Source organism: Lepus europaeus, chromosome 12 (genome assembly GCF_033115175.1).
Source record: "Lepus europaeus isolate LE1 chromosome 12, mLepTim1.pri, whole genome shotgun sequence".
Lineage (NCBI taxonomy): Eukaryota > Metazoa > Chordata > Mammalia > Lagomorpha > Leporidae > Lepus > Lepus europaeus.
The window spans coordinates 19,623,883-19,631,736 of NC_084838.1; positions in this window are offsets into that span (position 1 = coordinate 19,623,883).

A 7,854-nucleotide genomic window follows, 5' to 3' on the forward strand; every position below is an offset into this window, starting at 1 on the left:
ATGACTCACTGAAAAAATCAAAAGAGAGCTAGTATTTCTCATGAATATTCTCAAAGAAATGAATTGGTCTTCATGCTATAGATGGCCTATTGAAATGTCAAAATAAGTGAGTATGAGTTCCACATGCATAACAAAAATATGGCAATCGCATTTATTCAGTACAGTTTTCTGGAGCACCTATTATGTTCTGAGTACTATCTGGATCCAGAAGATACTATGAAGAACAAAGCAGACTCTACTAAAAACTTATATGACTATCTCTAGATGTTTCCTTGTTAAATATCAGTCAACATACTCTAAATAACTCCAAATTCTAAGATTTCTGGCTTTAGCCTGACAACATAAGATATTTGACTGATTAAGTCACTCAAGATACTTGAACAAATTTCTAATGGACTAAACCAACTATACAGCAAGCTTGACTGATGCTGGAATGCAATGGACTTACTCTCTGGGGAGAAAAATATGTCAATCACCAAGTATGAAGAAATTAGCCTAGATCTGCCTGGAGGTTTGGTTTGTAACTCTGTATGTAGAGTGTTTTCTGAGCATTTTTCCTTATAATATGGGATTAGCTAAACAACCTAGCAAGGACCTCTTTCTTGGAGGAGAGACCAGACACTGAGAAGGTCCCTTCTGTGCATTCCAACTGTGTGATCTTCCTGCACAAATACTCACCTGTCAAGGATGAGCAGGGCAGTGTGGCTCTCCTAGCCTCTGTTCTGCTTGACTTGTCTGTACCTGTGAAGCAAGAATCCACCAATTTGTTTCCCAAGATCAAAGGAGCTCTTGGGAATGAAATCAGTTCACTCCCTGTATACTGTGTAGTCTCAGAGCATGTTAGTGTGACATATCCAGGCACCTAGTGGCCTCTGTCATAAACGTCCCCTATCATGGGACATGCTGTAGCTGGGTCTAAGGACAAATTTGGCACTGAAACCACTCTTCTGCTGCGAGTTGCTAGGAGACTGCAGAGGCAGAGAGGCACATGCTGTGGCTCCTGACCACATGACTGGAGGAGTAGTAGTACTTGAACAGTATTTGTGGAGCTATAATCAAAATAGAAATTAATATCTGGCTTCTCAGATGGGCAGTTAAGGTTCTCAGTATATTTCCTAACCTCTGCTCAGCTAACTAACAGCAGTCCTCTTCCTTGCCTTCAGTTTCTCAAAGCAGTCAAGGACTCCATGAGAGAAGGGTGTGGTCACCTCCACCTTCATGGAGGAAGTGAAGCCTGAAAGAAGGTGGGTGGCCCTCAGATGACCATGGGAAAGGGCATCTAAGATGGGGGGAAATACCCTTTGCCTAAAGCAGAAAGGAAAGGTTTCTCAGTAACTCCAAAACTCGCTTCAGAACACAGTATCCCCTCAACCGATTCCCAGAACAATATTTATTGACTGATGAAGAGTGTTGCATGTGTGACTCTTGCCCACCTCCATAGTCAGAACAAGCATCCCATTAAGAAAACACAATGTCCTGTGTGCACCTGTTTCTGAGAGCCCCAAGTCACTGGAAGGTACAGGAAAGCACTGGCATGGAAGAGCCACTTTCTCCCACCACAAGGCAGCTTTGCGCCAAGAGCCTTCAAACCTGCCCACTATTCCATAGCGGGTGTGGTAAATGTGAAAATGTATTCAAGACAGGAATTTCCTAGGATATGTTAAGCTTTGGGGAAACATCTCTGTTGCATATTTATTTTGCTCCTATCATGAGCTTATTTGTTGAAGAATGTACTGTAGCTCCGTTTTTTGCTGCTGATTATGTTAGATTCTCTATAATACATATTTTACTATTCAGAAAGGCACAGCCAAACATTCCTAATGTGACTCAAATCAGACCTCTGTTTCTAAGGCTTTATGTCCATAGCAAAAATTAGGGCACTATGTTCAACAATGAGATGAGAGAATGCTTTTTAACCCCTAGAAGGGGTTAATGGGATCATTCAAGGGTTTGGAGGAAAGAACAAACATGTTCTAGAGAATAGTTGATTTGGGGTTGGCAGGGGAATGGAATGCTAGTTAAATGTCTCTCAAATATCTGAGCTCAAATCAGTCCCACAAACATTTACTGAGTGTCTTCTCGCCTGGGGACACAAAGATAAATTATTTTTATCCCAGACAGGCTCATTCTAACTGCTCAGCGCCTCTATTGTCTGCAGATCTTTTAATTTACTTCAGTGTATTAGATAATTAATTAGCTAACTCTAGGCATATGGATATTTTCTCATTATAAAAATGAGTTTCATTTGATGAGGGATGATCATTAGCAAAATGATTTGTGTTTACATTGTGTTTAAATAGCTGTGCAAGTGTCGTTTTTCATAAATAAATAGAGAAGGGAAGCATTGACACATGTTCCATAGTAGACTCTACCCTTAAGCCACATGTAAAAATAGGTTATTATTTGCTGCCCTTGAGTCTGGTCATCAACACACTTGAAAATACTAGAAACATTTAGATGACCCAGAGATGACTTGAGAAGTCTGTTTCTCAGCAAAAGAGGAACTATAATCAAAACGCATGAGTCACTAGAATTTTGACCAGAGCGTGGTTTAGAACTACTGGCAGAATGGAACTGCTTAAGCTACTAGAATTTCGAGTTTTTTTTTTTTCAACTAAAGTGCAGTAAGAAAAATGAAAAGTATGCTTTTCACATCCTTAAATATACCAGGTTCAGTTTAATAACAGGGCATTCCAAAGCCCTTGGTTCCATTGCAATCTAAGCTGTGCCAAACCATTGGAAATTCCACTTCTGTGCTCATCAATAACCCTCCTGGATTATAAACTTCAATTTGTTCATACACACAAACATGGCTGTTGCCAATATTCTCTTGCAAATTATTTTTCTCAAATCCCTACTTAATCATGTTTCCATTATTGTGACATAGGGGATTAATTCTTCAGGACAGGATTGTTTATATTTTTCACCTTGAAAATACATGCAAATGTCTCATAACTCAAGATTTCTTACTCTCCTAGGGCCCAGAGTCCTGGAAATGATTTGTTACCTTTAGTAGAATTTTAAGTGTACAACCTTATCCTGGATATTAACCTAATTGTATTGTATTGGCAACTAGGCCTTTGAATGATTCAGTGGACTGAATTTGGTAGACTGGATACCCTGGCCCAATTCACCCTTGCTCTTTCCATCATCCCTTGTTAAGAAGTAAACACCATATTAGCCCAAATAGGAGATATCTAGGACCACTCAATTAAGGGCCATCTAGAGCTAGGATTTTGTTTTTGTAAATCTTACACAATAATCCTGGACTCATCTAATTTCTCTCCACTGTTATTAAGTATGATTCATTTTAGTAACTGGGGAAGAAATTGAGGAAGAAAAAGTTATCTTCAAAATGTACAGGGCAACATAGAAATGGCAAGGAAATTTCTTCACTGTGTCCCTGGAGGAGAGTTCTGGAGCTAAAGGGTAATAGATCTAGGATCACTACATCTGGCTCCATAGCCAAAGGATGTTTCTACTCAACAGCAGAATTTTCCCAGGTGGTGTTTTCTTAGTCTCTGGGGGTATTCAAGCAAAGAGCCTATCATTATGGTTTTATAGAAGCTATTCCTTTGTTGAGATTGGGGGAGGGGTTAAGCCAAAGGATTTCCAAAGTCTTTCCAAGTCTATGATTCAGTAACTTTTTTTTAACTGACTTCCATGTGTTCTATTTGATCATTTTGAAACTGGCAGGCTTTGTCCAAAGTTCAGTGGCTTCCAGTCTAGAAGCAGTTGTCGTTTCCTACTTGCTTAGAGTGTCCAACACAAAGTGATTGTGAGCTCTTGGCCAATAGAGAAATGTCATGGAGTTTCAGAGCTGCCAGGACTTGCAGTTTATCTAAGTTACATCATCTTAAGGATGAAGAAACCTAGGCTCAGAGAGGTGACATCAATGGCTCAGTGCCATACAGGAGTAGCTGGTAGATTAAGGCCACAATTCCTATCTCCTGACACCAAGCCCAGAGGCCTTTCAACTTCACCCATGAATCACCTCATTTTTGAGCATTGGTCATGTAACATCACTTAGCCAGATGCTAGAGCACTGTGACAGGCAAATCTCATGCCCATGGTGTATACATTCAGGAGGAAGGAGACACATAGGATAGAGTAGATAAAGTAGCTGGATGTAATCAAATGATTTTATTCTTAAAGTCGTTAAAATACGTAACTTTCCCCTTTTATGTTTTAGGGGTGTAAAAGTTGAACAAATACAGGTGTTTGTGTGGTTTCAGTGATGAGCCCCACGTGCTTTCATTGAGTTTATGTTTTATGTTAAAACGCCACAACCTGAAGGTAAAATGCATATTGTATGTTGTTGGATATGTACTTAGCTAGTAAGCATCCCATGTCTTCGGGCACCACTGTAGAAATTCTAATCCCTGTAAATGAAATGCGATGTGTATTAATGTATTTAACAGTTGTAACTTAATAAACTCGCATCAAAAGCCACAAGATTTTAATAATAAGGTAGTTCTTCTGTTCATCTGCTCATTTATTTTTCTTTCCATATTAAGGCCTAGGGGTAACCTCTTGGGATTTTTTTTAAATGCACCTACTTGCGTATGTTCTTGAATGCAAAGGAACAACCAATTTCCACAACTTAGAATAAATCTTGTAACAAATTGATTGTGACACCTCAAATTGTGCCACTCTGGTTGGATGATAAGAAGGAAGACTGCAGCTAAGGGGCCAGATCTCATAGCAAACCACCCTGAAAAAGAGAAAGCGTGGCTGGAACAATGAAGAGAGGTGAATACTAGATGAAGCCACTATTTGGATCCAGGTCTGTCTCTGAAGCTTCACCTGCTGCCTCTCATAAAAACATCAAACAGCAGGAGTCAAAGCAGTTCAATGCCACTCTATCACCCAGAACAGTAGCTGGGGTCAATGTCAGTGCTCAGCCACCAGCTCAGGCCACATTAAATTGCCATTTCTGAGGGCCAAAAGTGATCACACATCAGAAATTTCATTTGTTTTCCCCTAGTTAGAGGTAGAATCAAACATGAAGGCAGAAGAGGGGAAGACTCTCCCCCAAAACATCAGCCCCCAAAATGTCCCTCCCAGTGTGGAACCTGGGAATGTATCCAAGTCCTTCTAATATTCAGTTCTCACTTTAGCTTATATCCATCTTTGGGAGTGATAAGAAAAAAAATATTTTCGCACTTATAGCAAGAAATTAGTTATGTTCCAGAAATTTTTTAACACTAAATATCTGTAAAATGTGACATAAAAATGAAACCTGGTATTTGCAGCAAAATGAATGAAGCTGGAGGTATTATGCTTAGTGAAATAAGCCAGACACGTAAGGACAAATAGCACGTGTTCCCTCTCATATTTGGAAGTTTAAATAGTAATTAATGATACACATATTGAATCTGAATTTAAAATAGTGAAGCTGGGAAGGGTGGGAAGAAGGGGCTGGAGGAGGTTGGACCATGGCTACCAAAACATAGAACATAGTGAGCATGCTGGTGTTTCACAGAGGTGACTACAGCTCATGACAATATCTAATGTTCTTTACAAAGAGCTGGAATAGAGGCTCCAAACACACACAAAAAAGACACAGATACAGAAAGGTTGGTTGCCTGGTAAGGTCTGTTTAAACTATGTATACATGTTGGGCCTGCGCTGTTGCTTAACAGGCTAATCCTCCGCCTTGCGGCACCGGCACACCGGGTTCTAGTCCCGGTTGGGGCGCCGGATTCTATCCCGGTTGCCCCTCTTCTAGGCCAGCTCTCTGCTATGGCCCGGGAAGGCAGTGGAGGATGGCCCAAGTCCTTGGGCCCTGCACCCGCATGGGAGACCAGGAGAAGCACCTGGCTCCTGGCTTCGGATCAGCAAGATGCGCTGGCTGCAGCGGCCATTGGAGGGTGAACCAACGGCAAAGGAAGACCTTTCTCTCTGTCCCTCTCTCTCACTGTCCACTCTGTCAAAAATAAAAAAATATATATATTTATAATAAAAAAATATTTAAATTATGTATACATGTTGAGATGGTACATTGTACCTTTAAACATGCACAAGAGTTATACCTTGACCCAACACTTAAAAAATACATTTAAAAAACTAAACTGCAGGGAAAGGTCGGTCTCCCTCAATAGATAATTATTCATTCTAAAACATAAATATACTTTTCTTATGTATCCATTCATGACCAGAAAAATTATATTTCAGTTTGCATTTAGAACTCACCTACGGAAAGAGCTCTGTGGTATTTACCTGGAGCTTGGCAGGGGACACTGCTCACCCTTTCACCTCTGGTTAGTTTATAGGTCATCACCACCTCCAACAGTAAAGACCTTTTATTCACTCGTTTGAAACCTCCACTCCTTCAGGCCGAGAAACGGAAGGGTAACTGCAGCTGAGACCTGAGTCCCAGGGTCTGCCAATGCTGTTCCAAGTTGACAGCACTTTTTGCTCTCCCTCTGCCCACCTGGTCGCCCTGACCTTCCATGTGGCTTGGCCACCATTTCCATAAAGGATGACTGTCTTCCCTTCAAAGCATTGACTGAACACTCTGACCCCCAACATATACTCCTTTCCTGAATGCCAGGGAATTGCACCACATTCCTACTAGCTGTGGTAGGATTACCGACACCACCACCATGCTGTCAGCCTAATGTGGGAAGTCTCAACTCTGGCCACATCCAATCCTCGGAAGAGCCACAGAGACCGACTGTGGGTCCCTTGTCCATCAACCTCAGGGTCCATTGCCAGTTTCATGATCCCCGCAAGCTGGCCTCTGGAGTGCCATTTTTTTGTTTCTGTTCTCTATTTTTGGCATTCAGAAATATCTTTTTAAATATTTGTTTATTTATTTGAAAGAGTTACGGGTGGGGGGCACGCACACAGAGAAAGAGAGAGAGAGAGAGAATCTTCTACCTGCTGGTTCACTCTCTAGATGGCTATAATGGCCAGGGCTGAGCCAGGCCAAAGCCAGGAGCTTCCATCCAGGCCTCCCACATGTGTAGCATGGACCCAAACACTTGGACCATCTTCCACTGATTTTCCCAGGCCATTAGCAGGAACAGGTGGAACAGGTGGGACACGAATCCACAACCATATGGGATGCCGACATCACACATGGCAACTTTACCTGCTATGCCAAAATGCCAGTCCAGAAATATTTGAACATCTGCCCTAGGCTAAGCCCTTTCCAAACACAATTTCCTTTCATCATCATAGAACCCTGAGGAGCAGGAACAATTCTCATCTTAGCTATTTTGAAGCTAAGAAAGCCAAGGTTCAGTGAGGCACAGTGACTTGCCCAGAGATGTGGAGGCAAAAGCAATCAGTCTGGCTTTGGACCATCAGGCATTATGACTCCAGCCTCTCGCCTACTATCTTGGTCTGCTCCTCAGCTTTGCTCACTCCTCTTGGGGTCCTCTTGCACAGGTCATCTAACATCTTTGGGCCTCCTTAAAGATCTCTCAGTTCACTTTCCACCCTACCATTCTAGGATTCCAGCCACGCAGTGTTATGATTGTCATCATGCCCAAGTTACAGATAAAAATCAAGGCCTGACTTATTCAAGGGGGCACCTTACCCAAGTCCTCTTTTCTTTGGGCTATGCATTCATTCCGGGGGAATGTACCATCACCAAAGGCTATCCTCAGAAGCCCTGCCTGTGGCTGCCCTTGAAGGTAGATGCTTTACTGGATCTGTGTTTCTCTCTCTGCCTCTCAGAGCAACAGTTCCCAATGTGGGCTGCACGTTGTGGGAGTAGAAGCTGGGAACAGATTAAATAGCTCAGTGCACAAGCCATAACACAGACTAATTAAATCAGAAACACCAATGGTGGAACACAGGTGATGGTAAGGTATTATTATTATTATTATTATTATTATTATT